Source organism: Gorilla gorilla, chromosome 6 (genome assembly GCF_029281585.2).
Source record: "Gorilla gorilla gorilla isolate KB3781 chromosome 6, NHGRI_mGorGor1-v2.1_pri, whole genome shotgun sequence".
NCBI classification, from domain to species: Eukaryota; Metazoa; Chordata; class Mammalia; order Primates; family Hominidae; genus Gorilla; species Gorilla gorilla.
The window spans coordinates 130,894,605-130,913,060 of NC_073230.2; the positions used below are offsets into that span (position 1 = coordinate 130,894,605).

General features: G+C 36.7%; 1 protein-coding gene across 4 annotated transcripts in view; it reads left to right on the plus strand.

The window, feature by feature from the left end:
* The window catches only part of PTPRZ1 (protein tyrosine phosphatase receptor type Z1), a 189,751-nt gene that overhangs the window by 522 nt on the left and 170,773 nt on the right, over window positions 1-18,456 (plus strand). The gene's annotated exons all lie outside the window — the stretch shown is intronic.

An 18,456-nucleotide genomic window follows, 5' to 3' on the forward strand; every position in this document is an offset into this window, starting at 1 on the left:
CAGCGTGTCCGCGACTTGCCGCCGCCGCCATCTAGCCAGGAGGAAAAAGGGACAGCCAACTGGGCTCCCACGGAGCGGGCGGCCGCGCGGTGCAGGCAGCTGCGTGGGATTTGCGTGCCCACTCCCCGACCCGCGCCCTCGCCCCTTCCATCGGCCCGCGGGCATTCGTGCCCCGGGCCCCAGGAGACGGAGCTACTGGAGACGGAGGGCTACTCGGATCCCTGCCGCCACCGTTCTTCTCTCCTCTTTTGCACTCTCCTCTTTTGCAAAGTGTAGAAATCGCCTTTTAGATATACATAGGAAGATAAATGACCAGAAATACAGCTGTGGTGCGGGGCTGCGTACTGTACTGTCTTTTTTGCTGTTCATTTTTATGCTACAGGTATGATGGGCTTAAATGGAAAGTGCACGTGTCTGATGTGAATTGCAGACACACACACACACACCTGAAAGGTAGTAACAGGCACAAGCACCAACTTGACTTTTCAGGGGTTTTTTTTTATTACTTTCAATTTAGTCATATTCAAGTCTGGGCAATTACTTACAAAAAAAAAAAAAAAGTTCCATCTAAATCTCTAGGTTTGGTCAGTGCTGCCAAAGTCAGAGGAGAGCTGCAGGTTGATATACTTATTCATAGATTTCATTTTTCATCTACACCCTCCAGGTTACATTTAAAACTGAAATTGCATTCTGCAATACCCAGATTAAGCATTCCCTTTACCTGCGATGCAGACTCAAGTTTTCCAGTCATTTTCGAGAAGTGCAAGATTGGACTTTTGCGTTTTATTAAAGAAATGCTTTTTTTCCTTCATGATTTTCCATCGCGATAGAATATAATGGGTTTACGCATTAACCTGAAAGTTACAAAGTGTTGTACTTCGCTTTGTGAGTACACATATTTAATTCTTTTCAGAGGCTCCCAATTTTTAAATTTTAGATGGTTCATAATAGAGTAGCTATTAAGCGTACATTTTCATCCAATAGATGGTGCTGCTCTTGGCACAGTAACCTTTACAAACAGAAACTATTTTTAAGTTCTAATAAATGAAAATTACATTGCAAATACGGTGATAATTGCCCATAGACCCCCACACACGGACATAATTTAAATTTCAAAGGCTTTATGAAAGTGCTTGGGGTGGTGTGATGCACAGTTGACACATAAGACATGCAGGGGAATCTCTGGTCTCCATTGATTCTAAAACCTTATAGTCAGTTCTGGAGAGGGGAAGACATTTTTTAAAAGTACGTGGTCATCAAACACCTGTTGAATTCACATTTCTATTGTAGATCTATTTTAACAATGAAGGCAGGTCCTCTTAATAATTAAATTATTTAAGTAAATATCACAGTAGCAAGGAAATAAACCAGAGAGTATTGCTTTGTATGTCTTCAAAACCACATGCCCAGAGCATGTTGTGGATCCTTTTGAAAAAAAAAAAAAGATAAAATTCACACATTATACAATTCATCTTTTTAAAATGGTCCAGTGGTTTTTAGTATATTCGTGAAGTTGTGCAGCCATCACCACTATCTAATTCCAGAATGTTTTAATAACCCCAAAAAGAAACCTTATGTTCCTTAGCAGCCATTCCCCATTCTCCATGACCCCAACTCCTAGCAACCACTAATCTACTTTCTGTCTCTATAAATTTGCCTATCCTGGACATTTCACATAAATAGAATCATGCAACTTGTGACCTTTTCTGTCTGTCTTTGTTCACTTGGCATAATGTTTTCAGTTTCATCCATGTTATAGTATGTATAAGTACTTCATTCCTTTTTGTGGCTGAGTAATATTCCATTATGTCAATATACTAAATATATCACATTTGCAAACGTTTTTCTCTGTAAAGCATTATTTGTAGCCTATTTTTGGTTGTATAGTTTTCAGTTTGTTGGACATTTTCTTTAAGTCTTTGGTGATGTAAAATTTAAGTGTAAAGAATTTAATCAACTTTTAACGACTATCACAAGCTTATGTAATGCTACTGAATGTAAGCTTGCATTGGAACTCCAAGTGAGTTTTGTTGAGACTGGAAGGTGACTACTTTTGTATTCCTCACCATTTTAACAAAGTTGGCCTTTTACACAGTTGCCAACAGGCTGACCTGGAGGCATTGGCAACATCAAGTAACATAAATATCTTGATCTCGGGGCAGCATGTTTTGAAAAAGTGAGGCACATTATCTTCAAATGAAAAAGTTAGGCTCCATTTCAATTATTTTTCACTCAGCACCTACTTCAGTGTTTGTGGATGCGTTTACCCCTCATCTTCAGTGTTCTTAGAGCCAGTGAGGTAGCCTGACATATGTATTAAGTGCTCAGTAAGGGCCTGTCAACTGACTAAGACTTGCTGTACAGGAGAACAGCTCAATACAATTTGAACATTAGGCTGTCATTCTTACCATCATCCAGGAACAAGTTGTAGAGTTCACTAAGATATTGATTATTGGCAATTAAGAATGTCTTAGTGATCAGATCAGATCATTTTGTATCTAAAATGTCCTGATGTTTTGAACTGGACATAATAGACCAACTGCTTCTTTCAAATAACTTTCCAGACAAAAAATTTATCAGAATACATGAACCAAAACAAATTTTTCTTGACCCACTGAACAGGTGTATCTTATGGGAAAAACTACAGTGGCTTTCCTGTAAGGAGGCTTAACTATGAGTCATAGAGGAGAGGTAGATATTTTAAGAGCTTTTAAGGAATAATTTCTTCTAATTAATGAAGGAATTCAGGATCTTTGAATTAAGTGAATTATAGTGCTGCAAGGTACACTAAGTTCAAATGTTTAAGTATTATTATTAAATATGTAATGAATCAGATTCTGAACTTTTCAGTCACATCTTAGTGCTTTAAGAGCCACATTAACAATAAATTATACCCAACTCCTCTGGAAGAATTAACTTCTTAATTTATGCTGGTTATAGAGTCCGTGAAATTCAATATGTTGTGACTCTCAGTTTGATCTATTTATCCTCTGAAAACAAATTGTAACCATATATACAAAATATTCATGCCTTTTTCCCAAATAATAACTAGCCTCTCTTCAGAAAATTAATTCCTTTTGATTGCAGAGTTGCAATTTTCTTTATTTCATTTCTCTCTCCTTTTTACATATACTGTGGTTGCTTCCAGTCAGGGAAGTTTGCCAGAAGAAATCATTTCATTGATGAATTCATTTCTACTCTCATGTCTGCACTAGAGATTCAAGATCTTGCTTAAAATTTTATGTTGTGGGAATTTTGCTTCTGGCAAAAAAATCAGGTTTTTCTGGAAGCATAAGCTGCGTTTTCTCATTCCCTTTAACTCCGAAAAGATTTGAGTACTGTCTAAAGTGAGAGATTTGCTTGACCACCCATTTGCTGACCGTTCAGACTGTTGCATGGAAATGGAACCCCCTCAGTCAGGACCAGAAGATCTCAAAGGAAGGCATAATTAAGAAGATGAGCCTGTGTTTCATTTTCAGTTACCATCTGCTCAAGTGTCTACTAGGTGCAGTTTCAGCACTGAGCATTTTATGTACATTTTCTCATTTCATTCTCCTCAAAACCCTTTGATATTGGTGTTTTCATCTTACACCTTTTACAAATGAGGGAACCCGGCACAGATAACTCAGATAAGTTGCCTAACATCACAAATCCTGATTCAGCCTGTGTATTCCTTCCCAATCCAGAGCCTGAGGCTTTTCCTCTTTTCATTCCCAGGATCAATTTGCTGTTTGGCATTCACTAGCTTGCTTACATGTGATGTGATGGTACATTTCACAGTCCCATTTGCTTTTCTGAGGATCCCTTTCATGATTTTGCCCATGTACTCTTGTATTACTTTTTTATCCTTTTTTGAAAATTAAGGCATAATTTACATTTTTACCATCTTGAAAGTTTTCACAGATGCATATGGTCATGTAGCAATCACTGTGATCCAGATACAGAATCGTTCCAGCCATGCTACTTTAACTACTCATTCACTAGATGTTCACTAAGTGCCCAACATCTGCAAGGCACCATGCTAGGCGCTGATAATTCAACTATGCATCAACATACAGAGACTTAAAACTCATGATGCTCACAACCCAGTTAATCTGATTCAACCCCACAATGAAAACTTTCTTTAAATCTTGTTTTAAAGATACTTTTTCTGTTCACAACTAGTCGAAAATAAGTCTTTTCCAAATATCTCTTAATGTGTTGAATATGTTAACTCTCAAATATTTTAAAATGCTTCCTGCTCCATTAAGAATTCCAATGGTAAAAGTCAGAGCCAATTTAAGCAAGAGAGAGATATGTGTGTATATACATATATAAATGTATATATATGCATATACATAAAAGTGTATATATATATTTATGTGTTTGTGTATATATATATTATATATATTTAAATTGTATTTCAACTTTTAGTGTCTTATTGAGATTAATTCCTAGAAGTAACTTCAGGTTACAAAAGGAAACCAATTTTTCTCTGTGTTTAAAGAAATTAAAGAAAGAAAATGTATCATATAGCACAATCTTAAAACACTTATATTTTAGAAATGTCCTGTTTAATACCATAGCCACTAGGCAGATGTAGCTATGTAATTTAAAATTTATTAAAATAAAACAATTCAGTTCCCTAATCACACTATCCACATTTCAAGTGCTCAGTAATCTGTGTGGCTAGTGGCAACCACATGGGACAGTGCAGACATGGAACATCTCCATCTGGCAGTGTCGTTTTGGAACAACAACAAAAAACGCTGGTAAAATAATGATTGATAGAACTCATGAGGAGTCATCAACTCAACTAGAAAAATTTCTAAAGTCATTGAAATTGTTTGAAGTGTTCGTGCATGTGAGGTAGTTATGGTTTGTATTGTGTTAGCATGCAAACATCCTAGAAACATGATGGGGCCTTTGGTAGAGCAGCAATAGGTGAAAAGAGTTCAGTGGCCACTTTGTAGCCTTTATGGACTGAGGTTGAACAGAAGAGATTAACTGCTGGTTCGGGAGTGAGTGCTCTGCTCCCATAGTACATTTTCCATAATTTGTTCTGTTATCCACCGTATTGTTTTTCAATTTATCTGTCTCCTCGACTCGACCACATTATTTGAGGGTAAAGAATCCATTCTTACATTCATCATTCATTCATTGTTAAATTCATTCATTGAAGAATTCAATGAAAAATTCAGTCAACATTGCATTCTTGAACTTAGCACTTACAGTAGGTGCCAATAAATCTTTAATGTATAAGGTTATAGAAAGATTGTACCATGAAGCTTCTTAGAAAAAAAAAAAATAGTTGTTTGTTGTTGAGACTGGCCAATTTTCACTGGTCTTTCCCTCTTTTGATTATGATCTCAGTCCGGGAGTAAGGTCAGCATTCACCTTGACCTGTCCATCTTTAATGTCACTTCTGGTACACGAACTTCACTTTCATTGATTCTCCCAGAAATACACGTAAGCATATAAGCATCCTCTATGAGGTTGGAGCTGTCATGAATGTGATTAATGCCTGTACAAGCATTACATAGATCCAGACACTATCTGTGCATGGAAAATAAAGTTCCTGTGATTGATACTGAGTGTGTACTTACAGAAGCAGTCTTGAGTGAGCTTTTAATTCTAGAAGAGCTGGCACCAATGAGTTTTGGATACATCCCAGGGGGCCAGAACATCAAGTCAGCTAGTGTGCCACTTTGTATGTGTACAAGTGCATGCGCTTGTGCTGCTCTGGTGTTGGGGAGGAGAGGGCAATGAGGGATGCAGGATGGTCAGTAATGAGTAAATAAAGTATCTTGAGCCCGTGAACACTGTATTTTCAGTCAGCCAAAAGCTGTCATATTGGTTTAAGTCTTCTCTAGTCAAGAAGGCCATAAGAGATAGTGGCACAAAACAGTTTTGAAAACCAGGCAAATGATGGGAAGTGCAGTTTTATCATGTGGATGTACGTGCTTTTGGAGTTTGTCAGTAGTTTTATCATTAATCCTAGAGAGGATGTGCTACACAAGTTTAACTCTGCACATAGCAAATATTTGAACTGAGTTGAATTCAAATGGAATGGGGCATGGGATCAGTTAAAAATCTTCATAGGAGTCAAAAGCAGAAAAAAAGGAGATGATCTTTTGTTAGGATATTTGCTTTATTTTCTTCTCAACTACCTTCCTCCCTTCCTTTTTTCTTTTCCTCCTTCCTTCCATTTTTCCTTCCTTCCCCTTTCCTCCCTTCTTCCCTCCCTTCCTCCTTTTATCCTTCATTCCTTTAATCCCTCCTTCTTTTCTTTTTCTTTTTTTGTTGCTATTTCCTCTTCAGCTTCACTTTCTTTTAGCATGAGTTTAAGATAATTAAATAAACCTAAGTTTGCTCAGCACCTTGATGAAAAGTTTGATAGGGAAGAGATTAATGCTATTTGAAACCATTAGTTAAAAATATTTTTACTGTGTTAATATCATTTGGGGGTCTTTGTAGTTAACATAATTTTTAAAGTATGAGTTGACAGATGTTTCTGCCTAAATATTCCAGTGTGGTAAAATGGGCTGATTGTCTTTGTTTTCCCCTTCTGATATTTGCCCACAGATATTAAAGTAAACTCAGTTATTTTGGGTACTGGTTAATGTGAAGTTTTTGGCCTTGTTCAATAATTACAAGTCAATTTATGTGCACGCTAACAGGGGATAGTTTTTTTTACAAGTTTCCTTGGAAATGTAGTACTTGGGTATTTGGAAATAATTTATTCATTAGTAAGAAAGAAGGATTTTCTGTTAGAATATCCATAACTATGATGAAAATACAGATATCTTCCTGCTCTTGGAGAAACATTCTACCCTCTCTCTCTGCCTTCCCCTTTAGCACTTACTGGATAAATTTTCTACTTTTTCACTGTCACTGACTGAACTGCCTGTTTCTTGAAACCTAAAGCTCTAATTTATTTACCTAAGGATGGGTCTCACTATGAGCTCTTTTCTCTGAACTGATTAACTCAGTACCTTGAGTAGGAATAAAATAAAACATTGATTTTTAAAATGACTCCTTTAAGCAGAGATCATGGTAATAACCAGAGTCTTGATTACATGCTTAGAACATGCTGGCCAGATATAAGGAAGTTTTTAGATTTTCTAATGGTTTTTATTCATATTGTCATCAGATTAAAAATTATTTCTATTATTAAATTTTTACCCACTTGCATTCTGACACATTTTCTTGAATAGGATATGTCAAGGTGGTATTGTCTCAGCTGCTACACAGAGTTGTGCAAAATCATGATCTGTCCAAAGGAGCGTAAGGATATACTCGAGGAGCATGTGGGATATTATTGTCATGTGTGTTTTAGTGCACAAAAACGCTGACAACCATTTATCTAGGTTGATAATTCTCAATCCTGGCTGCATTTTGAACTTACTTGGCGTTATGGACTGAATGTTTGTGTCCTCTCCAAAATTCATGTTGAAGCCCTAACCTGCCATTATGATCGTATTTGGGGATAGGGCCTTTGCAGGGTAATTAGGTCATGAGGGTGAAGCTGTCATTGATGGGTTTAGTGTCTGTATAAGAAGAGAAAAAGACCAGAATCCTCTCTCTATTCACCATGTAAAGACACAGCAAGAAGGCAGACATCTGCAATCCAGAAAGAGAGCCCTCGCCAGGAATCAAATCTGTTGGCCTTTTGATCTTAAACTCCCCAGCCTCCATATCTGTGAGAAATAAATGTCTGTTATGTTAGCCACCCAGTAAATGGTATTTTGTTATAGTAGCCCAAGCTGACTATGCACCTGGGAGACTTTTAAATCATACTGATGCCTGGGCATCAAATCAAGTACTTCATAATGTATGGGTGCTGAGCCCAGACATGGACATTTTCTTAAAACTCTCCAGGTGATTATAGAGCACAGCCTGGGACTAAAACCACAGATCTAGGCCAACTTCATGACACTACTAATCTTAGTTCATTTTTCTTAAGGTGGAGATATTTGCAGGTCTTATTCTGTCCTAAAACAAAGCTAGTGCCACAAGACAAAGGTCCTGGAAATTTTCCCTTCTCTCTCTCTTCTTAAGGCAGTTTCAGCTTCAGAGTAACCCTAGAAGGAGGAGTATGCTCTATGGTGATTGACCTCGTAGTCTTTGAAAGCCAGGGAAACTTCAGGAGGCCAGGCGGTCTTGGAGTGGGTCCAAAGATTCAAGTCTATTAGCTGGTAGGAGGATAAATGAACCAGCTTCCGAGATGGGGCTCCAAGTGACATTTATCCAGACACAGGCACATAATATCGTTCATTTCATCAATGATACATATTCTTGTTCTCTGTTATTTATTTTCTTTCTCCATGCATAATTTGTTAGAACTTGGCTTTTTGTTTACTGTTATGAAATAGATATTAAGATTTAGCTATTGCTTTTTCATTTTAGCAATTTGTGTTTTTTGTGAAATTATTAATCAGGTATAGGCTATTACTTTTTACTGTATTTGAAAAGCACCAATAACTGCATTTAAAAATTAACAATGAACTTTTCTAGGTGTTTCAAATAACTCCTTTAATATACTTATTAGTGATGATGGAAGTACAAATTAATTTATTGAATCATTTTTGAGCATCTTCCTTGAGATAAATATTCCTCCAGAGAGACTATTCTTCTCATGGCCAGCTGAACTTTTACAAGATAGAAAGATGCATACATAAGTAGGTCTCATATATGATGGAGTTTCTGGCATATGAGACTGTGAGCTGTGTGGAGATATATTTAGTCTTAAATTCACCTCTTAGAAGGTTTCTAGTAGGAGATGGGATTGGATATAGACCATTCAGGATAAATGGATAGAGCTTCAGGGGTCACCATGGGAGCAGAAGGCATCAGAGGCATTAAGGTTGGCATGCAGAGAAACATGGACTGAAAGTGAGAACGTGGTAATTGGAGGGAGGGGACAGTGGGGAGAGGAGTATAACAGTAAAAGGTCTCAAATGGTAGGTAGGATTTACAATGGCCAATTGAAGGGTTTTGAGTTTGAAATCTATTCATTGTACAATGGGAAATTACTAAAGGGTTTTGAGCAGTGAAATGACTGGAATAGATCTCTTTATTTTAGGAAGATAACTCAGGTATCAGAGCATAGGATTGATTGAAGCCGAGGGAGACAGGGAATCGGGAAGCTTGGTTAAAAGCCTCTTACACGGTGGCAGTCACAGTGGAAATTTATAGATCATTTGGGATATAATAATATCATCCTCTTTATAGAATTCTTTAATGTTTAACAAGCACTTTCAGATACATTATCTCACTTGATATGAATGTAATTGGTATAATTGGTAGGACATTGTGCCATTCTCTGGAGTGAGTCACTGGTGATCCTTAAGGGAGTGTCTTCTCTGGGAAGGTGAAGATGTAGCATGGAACACATGGAATCAGAGAAATATCCAGGAAGGAAAAGAGAAGGTAGCAAATACATACAAGTCCACAGAAGTTGATAACTTGGAGGGAAGAAAGAAGAGAGAGAAACAGAGGATGGTCGCTTGAAACCTGATTATTTATTGAATGGTGAAACTCTTAAATTTGTTAAGACAAGGCAGTAATTGACTCTAGACATTTTCTCTGAACGGATTAACTCAGTGCCTTGAGTAAAAATAAGAGGAAATAGTGCTGCTAAAAATGATTTTTTTTTTAGAGATTAGAGTCACAACTTAACGAAAACAAGCAAACTTTTTTGAAGGAGGATTTTAGCATATTTATAGTTTTAGGTTAATCTTATCAAATGCCAATATGAAAACTACTTACTTCATTCACCTTTCAAAGCCTTGTATTTGTCGTTTTTACAGTGAACACATGTACTATTGGAACATTTCAGCCAGCATTCTGCCAGTACACAGGCTTTCTTAACCACAAGTTCAGATTACTTGAAGGCCATCATATTTATGTCCATAAACTAGCATCTTTGTAAATTGCTTACAACTTGTATTTTATATAAAAATAGTGTAATGGAAAATAATGCGTAGATTAGGCTTCTCAGAATTTGTTTAAAAATTGACTTTGGCAGTTTTCATTGTTGCTGTTTTTGAGACGGAGTTTCACTCTTGTCGCCCAGGCTGGAGTGCAATGGCGCGGTCTTGGCTCACTGCAACCTCCACCTCCCGGGTTCAAGTGAGTCTCCTGCCTCAGCCTCCCAAGTATCTGGGATTACAGGCATGTGCCGCCATGCCCAGCTAATTTTGTATTTTTAGTAGAGATGGGGTTTCTCCATATTGGTCAGGGTGGCCTCTAACTCCCAACCTCAGGTGGTCCACCCTCCTTGGCCTCCCAAAGTGCTGGGATTACAGGTGTGAGCCACTGTGCCTGGCCAGCTTTTTCTTTAATTCATGAAAAATACATAGGATTGTTTACTCTATGTCTCTTAAGATACATTAAGATACATGAATTGGTAAATTAATCAATTACTAAGTTTAGGAAAGAGAGAAGGCAGCAGCTGTCAAGACTGAAATGTAAGCATATTTTTTCCTTATGTAATGAAAAAATATAGACATGTTGTGCTATATATGAGTTGAATGCCAAACTTTTGTCTATTTTAAAAGTATGACTGAATCGATTTTCAATAGAAGTATTTGGTTACTGTAAAGTTTCCTTTGATGGCTTTCAGATGGGGAAATGACATGTAATGGTTTATATATATAAATACATTTATATAAGTACGTTATATGGAAACATATATGTATATGTGCATATATGCATCTATATACACACCTAAATAAGGATACATATAAATGCATATATGTAAGTGCATATATATACACAAATGCACGTGTATATTTCATATATATGCATTTTTTTCCTGCTGCTAAAAACTGATACTGCTTTATTTTGAATGTTAAAAGATTACATCCTTTGGAAACATCATTATGTTTAATTGTAGCATATATCCTGGATATTTTGAGCCTGACATTTTCCTGCCTCCAGCATAAAGGACAGAAAGAATGCCGCTTCTTCCTGTGACCTGAATACACTGTCGGCCCTCTCCAAAGGGTTTGGGCCCAGTTAGAGCAGTGAAACTCAGTTCAGCACATGTTTGTTGAATGTTTACTGTGTGCTCCGCACTCTCCTTGGTCTTTTTAAATAAATTCTTTTTGTCTTTGAAGAGTTAATCTGATTACAGATATGAATTGTACCCTGGTGGGAACATACCAGAAAAGAGAATAATAATGTAAATGCTAGACTATTTGGATGAGATTTTAAGTCTGTGGAAATTCAGAACAAGGAACGACAAAGACATGAATTCATTTTTTTAAAAAAGTCTCTGAGCATGTGAGCAGCACTTCTTCCTTTTGAACATGGATGGACCATTTGCAGTTGCATTCAGTATTACGAGCCTCCTTTGTGTCCCTCCCCGTCATTTTTACTACATTCAAGAAACATAACAATAAATAACAATAAGCCTGTATTACTCACTTTAGGTTATTTGGTTAAGGAGAAGCTTGAATATGGAAGTTTGTTGGTTTTTGTCTCCAAAATGCATTTAGGGTTCCCCAGCATTCCACTTTATCACATTGAAAATAATTGGGTAAGTAGGAAAAGATATAAGCAAAATGTGTATGTTAAAACACTCTTCTTATATGTTCTGTTCAACACCTACCACTAGAAAAATGTCACATAATTTCCACAGTTAAGTCTATCCCGACTTGAGCCTTAATTTTTGGTGGTAGCAGCTGCTATTTTGCGACAAAGGTAAACTCTTGGTACCAAAATTTCCAAGAATGTTTAGGATGCATATGATTTTTGGCCACTCTGGAGAATTTTGAACGTAGATGGCAATGCTGTCTGAAAAATGGATCCCTGTGAAAGAAGCACAAAGAGTGAAATCACATTTAATTAGCCAAGAGTGGCTAGTGTATGTTGCCATTAAATCCTTTAAATTACAGCACATCTGGGCACTGTCCATCCCACAAGAATGTATCCAATGATGCCTCTGTCTTACCTGTGAGTCCAGCTTATTTTCTCCTAACTTCTCATTACTTTTTAACTATTCAGTATTCTTGGCATAAGAAATCAGGAAAACACAAGATGCTTCCATGTTTCTCAATAAATTATTCAAAATGTTATACCAACCCCTCCCCACCCCCAAAATGGCAAAATGCCCATAAGAAAGTATTTCAATTCCCTATTTGGAAGGAGCTTTTCAAGACATACTCTTTTACTTCACATTTTAAAATTAGAATTCTATGGCATCTGTCAATTTGGAGAGGGAAAAAAACACTTATAATTTTTACAAACATCACAAGAGTCTAAGTTGTATTAGACTTGATGGCATTCAGGCAAGCAAAGATCAAATATTCAGCCAAATAGTCTCTCTGCTAATGATAATGACATATAAATCCTTTTATGGTGACATGGGTTGGGTCTTCTACTGGCAGAGGAAGTGTGTCTTTATGCGATGAGTTCTCACTCTTAAATACAAGGGGAGTGCTGGTTTTTAAAACATGAGGCTTTGAGACTGTAGTACACAGTTTGCTGGAGATGTGTTTGGGTGATTGCGCTACTGGGGAAAACGCACTGAAAATAGGTCATCAAGAAAAGATTGATATAGAGTTTTTTGTGTGGAAGTAATTATGCTTGATTATTGCAGTCTGTTACAATCCAATATGCCAGACTATGAAGTTTCAGTGAGAAAATATTAATATGTGCACATATAATCCTACCTGGGATCTGTAGACTGGAGTTTTTAAGTTCCTACTGATTAATCCTCACAGGGTCTTTATCTGGTATTCAGTAATAAAGAATGGAAAGTTTTTTATATATCATATATGTTCTTGTTCATTCACTTAAAAATCCCAGACACATACGTTAGCTCATCAAAAACACAGCTGAAACATTCCACTCTGTTAAATGTAACACACACACACACACACACACAGCCATAAAAATAACAACAAACCCATCTACTATCAGAGTAGGAAATCTTCACCAGCCTACTTTCTTGCCAAGATATATACTGTTCAATAAACACTTTATAATTATTACTTATTTGACATAAATTATTGCCTAAGGCCAATGTTAAGAGACTTTTTGCAAGTTTGTAGCAATGACTGTTGAAATGATTTAAGGAATCGGATTCTTAGGACTTTCCTTTTACATAATGTGTTTCTGTAATTCTCAGAAAGCAATTCTACAACTGACTTTAATAACAAAACACAATGCAGGTATGCCAGGGTCCCCATCCATGGAAACCTTTGAGAAAATAATGAACAAAATTTTATGTTTTTTCTACTCATTAGGGGAAAGGACCTATAGGTTCTTTTGAGTTTTGATGTCGTGTGATACTCTTACCAGGGCGTGCAAAGTGCTTCAAAACCTGAACTCAAGCTACCTGTCCAGCTTTACTTGAATCTCCGCACGTGTGCTCCTTCCCTTTGGCTCAATCTTTTCCTCGTCTTGGGGTGGATTTGGGCCCCATGCATTCCTGTTGTCTTTTACTTTGTCTGTGAAACTTTCTCTAACACATCATTGTCCCCTTCCACAGGAAGGGAAACATCATCTCACCCATGATGGCACAGCACTCACATTGCGTGTCTGTTGTTTCCATGACTGTATCTTCAAGGAGTCTGGTCTCCTCATGGGATATAGCCACTGGGCTCTGAAGACTTCTTGCTCATATAGTAGGTGCTCAGTAAATATTTGTGGCATAAATGAATGAGTGAAATTACTTCAAAAGTGATCACCTGAAAAATAGAAAATACAATCATTTCTGCCCAATCAAATGTTAAACGTTGCTACCACCTCAACTAATTCTGTACCCCCATTTGGCAGAGTAAGCAACTCGAGATCACATTTGCAGCATTTGGAATTAGAATTCAATTCACCCTCAAATTCACTCAATCCCTCTTAATTTTTTTATTTTAAAAAAAGGTAAACAGAAAGTAGGTCAATCAAATCACATTCTCATTTTAACAGGTCCAAGAGTCTATATAGATTTTGAACTGAATTGGCACACAATCATGGACAACTTCCTAAGGGCTTTTACTCATGGCATTCAGAGTTTTAAGAAAGAAAATTAAGTGATTGGAATAGAGTACAATAGTGAATGCAGAAGAAGGGAAGAAAGATGACTGTAGCCAGAAACACGAGAGAAAGAGAACTATAAGTTTCTTTATTCTAAGTAGCGGTGGGAGAATCTACTTTTTGGCCTGCACAGCGGATGCACCATTTCTATGGGTAAGTTTTCCCTATGTTTCCTGTCAAGCCGGGGTTTTAATGAAACAAAAAGATACCGGATCCCTCTTGCTAACACCTCTTCATCCCTCCAACACCCCAGCTAGTGCCAGCCAAGAGCATTTCTCTCAGTTCCTTTTATCCCTTTCTACCAAGAACAAGATCTGAGATATGTGAGATCCTGTTTGATTCAAGCTTGGAGAAAGCACTGTATATTTTACAGCCATTGGTTACCTGTTGCTGTCAATAGCTGTATTGTCAGCATTTTATCATGGATTGAATGCTTTAAAATTTTTGAGCAGCGTTAAAGATTTGTAGAGGAAAACCTATTTTCCTTAGAAACGAGAGACAGTGTTTTTTGATGCTTCAAAGTCTTAAAAAATGTAGGAATATTAGAGTTATGCCTTGCCTTGCTTGGTGGGTTTTGAGTGACATTCTGAGACCATATATTTTGTGTCAAGAATCAATTTCTCTTCTTTGGGCTGCTGACATTGTTTAGAGTATAGATGAAGACTCCCCAGTAAGACATGTAAAACAGTAAGGGACTGTGAAAAAAATAGATTGTGAAAAATAAAAGTCTATCGAGATGGGGCAAACGTTTAGGGGAATACTATCAAAGGTAGTGTTATGTTCAATAAAAGATGGCTGAAACAGTTATGAGACTAATAGACAAATGGAAATTATTTACACAAACTTCTGTAACTGCCTAGTTCTGTGAAAAACAATAGGAAAATCCAATTCAGAAAACACTTATCCCTGTCAGAATTAGAATTAGGATAATGGATCCACCAAAATATGTGATCGCTTACACTGAAAGAATAGCCATTATTTTTAACTTAGGGTGAATTTGACTAATATTGAATAATAGGTGATTTAAGAAATTATTTTGAAATGTTTGTTTTAATATGCCAGGACAAAATGTAATTGTTATAATTTAAGAAATACATAATTAAGAGAAAACAACACATCTGAGGGAAGTAATTACAGTGCTCAGACGTTAATTAAGAGACACTAAAAAACAGACTACTAGTTGAAATAGTGATGTTTGATAGAATATTAGCTATGTTATTAAAAGTTTAAAATCCATTATTTTATTACATAATAGCTAAAAGCAGCAATATTTGGTCTAATGAAGAATTGGCAAATAGCTATAAGGAATGATTAAGGCTTCTGCGGGACTTAATTTGGATAAATCAGGTTTTAAAACACAATTATATAGGGAATGAATTAAATTATTGAAGTTTTAAAATTATGAGCACAGAAAGGAATTATATAGGTTTAAAATTAATTTTTAAGAATGAATACTTTCATCCCACTTTCAAATGACTTTATTTTTTTAAAAAAGTATTTAAAATGAGGCCTGAGTCAAACATTTCAGTATGAGAAGCCTTGCACAAAATTTAGCTATTGTAGTTATGGTCCTTTGGAGACGGTATTAGTCATAAAACTATGTTTAGTCTTTGTATTAGGATAAATTTACTTTGGCTTCTGAAGTTTTTGATAAGGATATATCTTCTGTGCAAAAGCAGAAAGGGCTGTAAAATACTAGAGAATGTAGACAAAGGTACCATAAATTACTTTGGAAGGACTTCTTGCCATCCTGAAGCAAGGTTTTGTGTGAATGTTTACAGCTGACTGTCACATCTTTAGTTACAAAATTCAATTTTTTTGCATTATATCCATTCATAATTGAAACATTGATGTTTTATTTCAAATTACTAGCTTAGCATATGATAAGTTAATCAGCAAATGTGGTTAAAATAATCGGTGTTTCTTAACATACTATTATTTCTACCATTAGAGAAAAATAAAACAAAACCAAAAACTCCTCTCTTGACTTCTGCCACATTTCTCCCCTTCCATTGCCTGCTAAACTTTTGGGAAGAGTTTTCTATAGTCACTATCTATTTTCTCTCCTGTCCTTTGCTCCTGAACTCAGTTGAAACAGGGTTCTGCTCCCACCATTCCAAAACAACAAAAAAAAATACCTTATCAGTCTCACCTGTGCCTTTGACGTTGGTACATCCAATATTCAGTGTTCTTGGTCCTCACTTTATGGACCTACCAAGAGCTTTCGATTGTTATCATTGTGTCATTCTGGAGATGCTTTGTTCACCTGACTTCCGGGATGCCATACTTGTCTGGCTTTCCTGCCATCTCACTAGCTACATACATTGTACTCCACTGTCTTCCTCAATCTCTTTTTCTATTTCCTTCTCATCCCCCCAACTTCTAAACATTGTAGTCCTTAGAGTTCTTCCTTGGGCTACTTCTGTTTTGCATCTACACTATTTGCATGACTATCTCATCCCTGTATTATCTACATTGATAACTCCCAAATTTGTCTTTCTAGACCAGAAGTTGTACCTGAACCCGAGTGTCATATATTCAACTATCCATTTAGATATGTAGCACAGTTCTCAAATTTGACGTGTTCAAACTTGATCTCCTGATCTTCCTCCCATCCCAACTCCTACTTTCACTGTCTTCTTTATCCCAGTAAATAACAACTGCACTCAGTTGTTTAGGACAAAAACCTTGGAGCCACTTTTAATTCTTCCATCTCTCTTACAGCCTACACATAATCTTCCATTGCAAATGTCAGTATTGCTCCTGGGTTATGTTTTTTCATGATCTCCATCCATTGCTACCACCTATCCACACTTGCATCATGTCTTCTTGGGTTATTTCACTGGCTTCCCAGCTGGTCTCCCTACTTTAGCATACAAATCAGCCAGGGTGATTTTGTTCAAATGTAAGTCAGATTATGTCACTCTCCAATTTCTTGTTTAACTCAGAATAAAAGCCAAAATCTCTACTCATGAAGTGTCTATCAAGCCCCAAATGCTCTGGCCTCCTATCATTTCTCTTTTTATTTTTTTAAAAAATTACTTTATTATTATTTAGAGACAGGTCTCCCTCTGTCACCCAGGCTGGAGTGCAGTGGTATGATCAGAGCTCACTGTAGCCCTGACCTTCTAAGCTGAAGCAATCCTCCTACCTCGGCCTCCTGAGTAACTGGGACTACAGGCATGTGCTACCATGCCTGGCTGTTTTTTTTTTCTTCAAATTTATTGTAGAGACGGAATTTATCTATGTTGCCTGGGCTAGTCTCGACTTCCTGGACTCAAGTGAACCTCCTGCCTCAGCCTCCCAAAGTTTTGGGATTAAAAACTTGAGCCACCATGCTTAGCTCTCCTGTTACTTCTTCAGTGACCTCCCACTCCACTCTCCCCTCACTCCCTTCTTTTGGCCTCACTGTCCTCCTAGCCTTTCTGGATCACCAAGGCACATTCTTTTCAACGCCTTTGTTGTTGCTGTTCTCTCCATCTGGAATGCCTTTCTTTTATAATTATTTATGATCCACTTCCTCACCTCCTTTGGTTTTTGCTCAATGATACTTTTTCATTGAGGACTTCCCTGGACACACTGCAGTGATATTGCAACCACCTCTCTTCTCAAATGTCCTCTGTCTTCCCCTCTTTATTTTTCTCCTTAGTTCTTATCACTCATGCATTTTTCTAAATTATTTTATTCTCTATCTCTTCCCATTGGAATCTAAGCCCAGTGAAGGTTTTTGTGTTCGTTCACCATGGAGCCCCAGACCCTAGCATAATGCCTGGTATATGATAGGTGCTTAGTAAATATTTGTTGAATAAAACAACCTCTTTTTTTTTTTTTTTTTTTTAGTTTGATTTTGCTTGAATCCTGTTTTGGCTGATATCACTGCTTCTTTTTTTAGCTTGTATTGCCATACATAACTTGCATTGTCATTTTATTTTTGACATTTTATGCAACTTTTTATTAATGTTAAATGAACCTTGCAAACATCATATAGTCACATTTTTTGACCTTGTCTGAAATCTTAGTATACTTTTTCAACATTCTTTCTTCATCTTGTTTGATTTTTCATATTTATCCATACTAATTGTGTTACATACTGTCCGGTTTTTGCTTTTTGCACTTTCTAGTCTTTGCATTTATCATTTCTAGGTCACATTTTTAATTATTCTAGACATTAACTAGTAAAATGCCTTAAGTTTTTTTTTCTGTCATTGTCAAAAGTGAAACTGTTTTCTGAGTCCTGCACTACAGCAGAGAAGAAATGCATGACCACCCACCACCAGCAGCCTTCTTCCAGCTCCCTCTAACTTCTCTGTCACTGTCATTTAGTAATGTAAATACAAATTTGTTATTTTAAATACAGAATATTCTTAAGTTTTTTTTGTTTTTTACATTTTCTTTGGATAGTCATACAGCAGCCAGCCTAACAAAAATTATTTGTAT